The sequence below is a fragment of the Tupaia chinensis genome, unplaced genomic scaffold, assembly GCF_000334495.1.
Source record: "Tupaia chinensis unplaced genomic scaffold, TupChi_1.0 Scaffold000528_1, whole genome shotgun sequence".
Classification (NCBI taxonomy): Eukaryota; Metazoa; Chordata; class Mammalia; order Scandentia; family Tupaiidae; genus Tupaia; species Tupaia belangeri.
Genome location: NW_006160041.1, coordinates 7692347 through 7700619, shown reverse-complemented (window position 1 = coordinate 7700619; position 8273 = coordinate 7692347). Strand labels below are relative to the sequence as shown.

Genomic DNA, 8273 nt, shown 5'->3' with positions numbered 1-8273 from the left:
TGTGCTAAGTCTTAGTATAAAGGCAAATTTTGTGATGCTTCCAGTTTTTTTTTTTTGACTCCAGGATATGTAGGTAAGGGCAGTAATGTAAAAAAATCTATTGCATTTAGGAATTTATTTCAGCATACGACTTTCACCATTTTAGGTCCTGGCACTTCTATATCTTTGGCAAGCAGTGTGTGTGTGTGTGTGTGTGTGTGTGTGTGTGTGTGTATGAACATATGTGTTGGGGATTCAGACCTGTGAACCCATGGTTATGGAAAGAGAAATTAAAATGAGACAAATATCTACTAATTTATGCCAGCTGATATTCTTCAGTTAAGAGGGAGGAAGTTCTCCAAAATATCTATCAGTTTGTTTCAAATGTTAAGTGTTCCCTGCCACAAACTTTATTTTATATGAAGTTATAATGGTCTATACTGGATTAACAATATTAAATGAAAATATCAATTTTTAGCTGATATGATTTATCTGCTACTTCTCTTTTGAAGCAGTGGTTCATGGATAGTCAAATGTACCCACTCCTATTTCTCAATGTTATTTGGAGGGAAGCTAAGACTTTATATTTACAGCATATGGAATCTTATAGTAGAAAGTCTAGGAACAGGAATTTGGTAAGAAAGAATATTTATGTTAATGTAACCAGAGTCTCAGCAGCTTCTAGGTTATTAATGTGCCTCAAAAATCTGTAGGACCTGCATAGATATTAAGGCAGTGAATTATTTTTCTACTAGCTGTGTAAAATCCTATAATTCTTGATTTAACCAGGTGCAAATATTCTTGCACCTGGTCTCATGCCATATGAAAAACTCAGAATTGAAAAATGCATTTCCAGCCAGTATTAATTTACTTATTCTGGAGAAAGACTATTCTAGTAAACAGATTATAAACTTGCTAAATAGATGAATGTCAGGATTCTATTTGCTTTTTTCAAATTTTTCCATAAGTCCTTGTACTTCTTTGTTGATAAAAAGAAATCCATATAACCATAAAGTTATTTCCCCCAAATATTCAAAAGATCAGAATTTAGAGACATTCAAAAAATAATACTTTATAATTGATTCCACAATACCACTTTAACCATTTTGGTTTATCAAACTACTGTGGGATTTTTTTTTAAGAATTATTTATTTTATATTTTTCATTATTATTATTTAAATTTTCTGTAGGGCATATATACTCACCAGAGAGAAAGAGAAAGTGATAAAGAAAGCTGCCAGGTCTAGGACTTGAACTGCGGTTGAACATGTGGGAGTTTAGTGCCTTAACTACTGTATGACCTATTGGCTCCTCTATTGCAGTTTTAGTGTGTCCCCCCAAATTCATGTATTGACATTTTGTTGTAACGTGAAGGATTTAAGAAGATACAAACTTAATCCAACTGTGAGATTAAAAGACAGAGCCTAGGCTAGCAAATGGTGTAGTGATTAAAGACAGCATTGGACTCCTAAATGGTCGACCGGGGTTCAATTCCTGGATCCAGTGGCTTGAAACTCATGCCAGGCTCATGTGCTGGCATGCTCAAAATCTTGGGAGGAGAATGTAAGAGAAGGGATTGCAGCGTGGCCATTCTCCCCTTGGTGGTGGTGGTGGGTAGTGGTGGTGGTAATTTCTCACTTTCTTTCTCTCCTCTGCAGAGCCTAGGTTAGCAAATGGTGTAGCGATTAAAGACAGCATTGGACTCCTACATGGTCGACCATGGTTCAATTCTTGGATCCAGTGGCTTTTAAATCCTGCCAGGCGCATGGGCTGGGTCTTGGGAGGAGAATGTAAGAGAAGGGATTGCAGCGTGGCCATTCTCCCCTTGGTGGTGGTGGTGGGTAGTGGTGGTGGTAATTTCTCACTTTCTTTCTCTCCTCTCTGTGTTTCCAGTGAGCACATGTGCTCTATAGCAAAAAATTTCTCTTACAAAATAAATAAATAAATAAATAAATAAATAAATAAATAAATAAGGCAGAGTCTTTGGGTGGGACAGTTAGGGTTAGATTAAAGTCATCAGAATGGGGTCTTCATGATTGGATCCTGGTGGATTTATAAGAAGGAGAGTGGTACACACATGTTCACTCTTCCTTCTTACCATGTGATGCTCTGTATCACCTTAGGATTCTACAGATACTCCCCACCAACAAGAAGACCCTCATGAGATGTGGTCCTTTGACCTTGGACCTCAAAATCCTTGAGCTAAATAAATCTCTATGCTTTATAAATTACCCAGTTGGTGGCATTCATTTAGTAAGAAACAGAGAATGGAACAAAACATTAAGTTGTTATGTATGTATCTACCAACTTCATAGATAGATAATAAATGTATCTATTCTTTTTTTTGAGAGAGATTTTTGCTATAGGAAACATGCACTCAATAGAGAGAGACAGAGAGACAGACTTCTCTCGGAATCTTGGACACCCAAGCACACACGCCTGGCGTGAGTTTAAGCCACTGGGTCCAGGACTTGAACTATAGTTGACTACATGGGAGTCCAGCAACATAGCCATTACACCAGTTGGTCCCATAAATGTATCTATTCTGAATCCTAGCGTACTTAACAAAATTGAGAAGCTGGAATGATCAAGGTATGATGTCTCATCCCATTTGCATTAAATATAGATTGTGAAGTAATGATAGTAAGAACAAAATTTCTATTTCACTCATAAAAAAACTAATGACTTATTTAAAGCTTCAAATGACCATAGGTATGTTCTAAAATGAAACTTCATTAAAAATATTTATTTGATCTAATTAAATCTTATGTCTATTTATTTCTGCTCATTAGTGATAGGCCTAGTTATTTTCACCTTACTGCATGTTTTTTAAACAATTTTATTGAGTTATATAATTCCCACATTATACATTTTAGTTTGTAAAATATTGGGTTTTAGTATATTCACATACTTGTTTAGCCAAAACTAATGTCGAAACCTAACTTTAGAATTTTTTGTCATCCCAAAGAGAAACCCCACTTAAATTAACATCCATTTCCCAATACCTTCCTCCTTCACTTTACACCATCCATTTCCAGCCCTAAGAAACCTAATCTATTTTCTGTCTTCAGCAAGTATGTTTTCTCTAGGCACGTCGCATAGCAGAATCATACCATATATGATTCTTTATGATTGGCTTCCTTTACTTAGCATAATGTTTTTTTTGAGGTTCACCCCTGTATGTTTCATTACTTTACTGCTTTTGTGGCTAAAAGATAATTCGTTGGAAGCATATACCACATTTCATTTATTTATCCATCAGATCATAGACAGTAGGCTCTTCTACTTGTTGGCACAGCAGTCAAATCCTATGCATAGGAAGCCAGATCCCACGTAGCCAGTCATGGTTTGAATTCCAGCTCCGGTAGCTTAAATAACATGCTAGACACATATGTATGCTAGACATATATGTGTGCATGGCCATGATCTTGATGGGATGGATAAATGGAGGAAAAGGGATTATGCTGTGGCTGTGTTTCATTGGTGGGTTTTCTCTTGCTTTCTCCCTCCCTGTCTGTGTGTCTCTCTGTCAAGCACATGTGCCTCCTGGCAATATTTTTTTTTTTTTAATTTTAAAATCTAGGCATGAGAGTCAACAGGTGGCATGGTGGTTAAAGCACAGGTCTTTCAAATGGCCAACCACAGTTTGAGTACTGGACCTGGTGGCTTTTCTCACTTCCCTTCTCTCTGTCTCTCTTGGGTGAGCACATGTGCCCTGTAACAAATTAAAACCATAAACAAATAAATAAAAATTCTTTTAAAAAATCTAGGCATCATAGTTTCATAATATTACCTGATGAGTTATGAAAGTATGTATTCTAGCTATCCTAACTCCTTCAAGGACATAATTTGCAAATATTTCCTCCCATTCTGTGGATTTATCTTTTCACTTTCTTAATGATATAACTTGTACCTCCCCAAAGTTTAGTTTTGATGAAGACTAATTTTTTTTTTTTTTTAGAATAGAGTACGGAGAGAGAAAGAGACAGTTAAAGACAGGCAGAGTTAGAATAGAGTACAGAGAGAGAAAGAGACAGTTAAAGACAGGCAGAGATAGGAATCTTCAACAGGGTCATACTGCCATCAGCCTAGTGTCAACCAGCCCCAGGTCATGGGCACTTGTACACCTGGTGTGTTTGGGAGGTCTCTGGATGTGAACCCTAGATCCTTTCTATGTGGTCAGCCTCCCAGAGCATTGCATTACCATGGTGCCACAACGGGCCCCATCAAATGTATTTTTCCTAACTCCCTTAAAATATCACTGGAAATGTTGTTTTGGCTCGAATGTAAATATTGTGGATGTTTCTCCTTATAAATTGGTTACTGCCTTAGTAATTGTCATCTTTTTCATTTTGTTTTTTGTTGTTGAAGCAAATGACCTGGTTTTAATATTATACCCCTCCAAATTTAATATGGAATTTGAAACAAACATGAACAATTTTAAAAGGACTTATGCTTTTTTAGCTTATGCTAATTTTGTTTCCAGAGGCTTTTCCAACACAGGAACACACTGTGTGGGCTGCTTTGGCACAGCTGGTCAGAATCAGAATTGTAGTTATTAGCTTTCAGTCACTCCAGGTCATCTGCCACGCATTGCAACTCTGGTGCCCCCTACTGGAGTAATGAAAGAAGGTATCAACATGAGTACTAATGTAACAGGAAAGGGAAACTGGCATATTGAATTAAGTTGCCTCCATAATCAGGGTCTTTTGTTTTGTTTTGTTTTGTTTTCCAAGAGAGCATTATGTTTTATTGTTAGAACTGTGTGATAGAAAGAAGTAGGAGTTTTGGTGAAAGATTCTGTCCTGTTTATAACAAACAGGAAACAAGAGATTTTAATTAAATCGAGAGTAATAAAGTCATCTTTAAAGGAGATTATTGACAATTTACCCCAAAGTGCTCATTTTCAACATAAGCAAGAAACCAGAAAAGATAAATTAACCAACATTGTCCAGACAGCATCATTCAAGTACTATAGCGAAGATCCTGTGGCCCCCAGTTTAGATTCCATACAGATTTTTCTTCAGAAGAAGTTATAACAAATAAGACTTGTTTTAGAAGATTTGAGAGGATGAATCGAAAGGGGCAACAGAAGATACTACAACCTTTTTTTTAAGATTTTTTTTTTTTCAATTTGACCGCAGAGCAGCAGAGAGAAAGGGCAAATAAGAATAGAAGCTGCCAAGTCAAGGACTTAAACCATGATCAGCCATGTGGGAGTCCAGCACCTTAACCACTATGCCACCTGCCAGCCTCACTATATCCGATTTTGATTTTGATATTCTTAAATTACTATATATGGAAAGTCAGCAGCACACAATGAAAGTTTCTGTTTTTGTCTACTGGGGAAACATTCTCTACTTAATCCTACATATTAAGACCGAACTCCAAGGGGCTAGAGAGTGGCACAGTATTAAATAGAAGCCGACATACATGGAAAGTTTCCAGATTTGCATATAGAGACCTCTTGGAGTGTGCTGGGTGCATGTGTACTCATCATTTAGAGCTGGCTGGGGCTGGGCATGGATCACAGTGTCAAGATTTTGTTGGGAGTGCTCTCTCTCTCTTTCTCTCTCTCTCTCTCTGAAAACATAAATAAATAAACTTAAAAAAATAAAGATGTTACTCTAATCAGAATCAGCCTGTGCACAGAAACTTGAGCATAGGAAGACAATTGTATAAATGTGAGTTATGTCTACATTCAAGCCCTACATGGTCAGCTCTACCATCTATAGAAACACAGCTGGCTCGGCTGGCAGAAGAACTTGCTAGTGAGAGCATGGAATTCTTATTTTTTTTCTTTTCCTGTATATGTACTTAGATTTCTGGTGTGACATTATGTGGACATTGGTTCAATTCCCATAGATAGCAACAGAAGCAGAAGATTTTATAACTCAATCTAAATTTAAATGGATCCAATATACAAATCTTCAGAACTAAAAGGGTTTTTAAGAAATCTAGTTGTACTTGATACTGGTTGTTTTCATGTTCTCAGAATTCAAGTTGTTTTCCTTATAATATAACCTGAAATTTCCTTTGATTACCACACCATTTCTGAGTCATCTTGTATAAGAGTCTTGGTTGATTTCACATCATGCCAGAGAACTAAGTAGGATGTAGACCGGGCTAAGCCAGTAGTTTGATCCCCAGTTAAGCACTTGGTCCATAATTTTATTTAAATCCTAGTAATGGCTAGAAGAATCAAGAGTTCAACTTTTTTTTTCCAGTGGACTTGGAACCATGATGGGTGTCAGCTAGGAGCTGTTCATAGCCTCCTGTTATTATAAAAAAAGAATTGGAGTGGATTGTTCCCATACAGAAATAAACAGAACAAGATGAGCAATAATAGGTCCAAACAGTGTTTGTTGTGGCCTAACCACAGCAGTGTGGGTGGTAGAGGACCACAGCACAAAGCTGGAGACACATGGGAAGGCCTAGTTGGGATCCTAGATTTACTTTAACATTTTGGGCACATCCATAGTTGTGGTTAGCTTGGAAACTAAGGAGACGACTGTGACATGGTGAGACCCTGCCTTGTCTCTCTATGTATTTCTCATTACCCCCTTTTTCTCATGAAGTAAAATTGTATAATTAACTTTCTAAAAATTGTGATTCTGTTGAACTATTCTAAGTTGTTTTCTGTCATGTGCAATGAAAAGATGTATCTCTGAATATTTTGTGACTTCTGAAAGACCAAAAAAGGAGAGATATGATAAGGGGTATAGAAAAAGAGATAGATATTATATATAAACATAGAGAGATATTATAGAACATATATATAGAAAGATTATAGATGATGGATGATATGTAAATAGATGGTAGATGATATATAAGTAGATGGTAGATGGATAGATGATACATAAATAGAAAACATATGATATACACATATAGAAAGATATCCTAGAACATCTAAAATTAAAGATATGCAACAAAATTTCCAGTCAAAAATTACTTGAATTACAAAACAAACAGGACTGGCTGGCCCTATGACCTAGTGATTAAAGGAGCTGGATCCCACATGGGCAACTATAGTTCAAATCCTGACTCCAGAAGCTTGAAAAGCACTATGGGTACTTGTGTATGTGTGCCCCAAATCCTGACAGAATGTAGAAATTAAGAAGTGTATAGTGAGGCCAGCAGGTGGCCTGGTGGCGAAGGTGCTGGACTCCCACATGGCCAACTGCAGTTCGAATCTGGGACCTGGCAGCTTGCTTTCTCAGTTTTTCTTTCTCTCTTTGTCTCTCTCTGGTGGGCACACATGCACTATAACAATTAAAAATAATAATAACAAATAAAATTAAATGAAAAATTATTTTAAAAATTTTAAAATAAAGAAGTCTATAGCATGACTATACTGCTTTGGGGGTGTTTTTTTGCCCTCCCTCTTCTTTTTCTTCTCTATCTCTCTCTTGTGCATGCCCTCCAGCAATAACAGAAAAAAAAAAGAACAATAATATTAGAATAAAATAAACTATCATTAAGTTCACAGACAAATGGCTGCAACAATTCTTCTTAGGATATTATCCATTCAAGAAGGACAAAAATAAATAACTCTAACACGTAAAAGGGAAAGACAAAGAAGATAAAGAACAAAGACTGGCCTTTCCCAATGCCTATTGATGAACAATATGTCTAATACTTCTGTTCCTCATCATTTTCTTTTCTTGTGTGACCTTCTTTGTGTCTGGACATTAGTGGACAGAAAAGAGTAATATAAGACCCTAGTGAAGGATCTTTGACAAAGTAGCTCAATGAAAAATGGTAAATTTATCTTTCTATCATTCAGCCTTCATATGCATTGTCACTTTTTTAAAAGAACAAGGTGTGCCTTTTTATTTTCTTAAAATGTCACTATTTATTGGCTTCTACTTTCTAAGGCTAAAAATATCTCTGAGACTTTTTTGAAAAAGTAGCGAAGGCCACCATTTTCTTCCTCTTCCAAAATTCTCTTCCCAGCAGAGTTTTGGCACTTTTTGCTTTCCTAAGTATAGCTCATGAAGCAGTTACTCAGGAGAAGGAAATAGATGCCAAATGAAGGTCAGTAATAAGATGCAAATATAATCAGGAAATATGCTTCAGAAAGTCCAATGTCTCTGGCTATTTTCTTTGAATGTGCTTATCCCAAGTTCTCAATTATTGAAATGGTACTGGCTGAAAGCGAAGAAGGAAGCTCCTGCTCCTCTCAAAGCTGAAGTTAAAGCAAAGGCTTTGAAGGCCAAGAAGGCAGTGCTGAAAGACATGCACAGCCACAAAAAAAAAAAAAAAAAAAAAAACCAAAAAATCACCCACCTCCC

General features: G+C 36.5%; 1 pseudogene; it reads left to right on the top strand.

Moving 5' to 3' along the window:
• The first annotated feature begins 8049 nt into the window (after positions 1 to 8049).
• The window catches only part of LOC106735781 (60S ribosomal protein L23a pseudogene), a 547-nt pseudogene continuing 323 nt past the window's right edge, over positions 8050 to 8273 (top strand).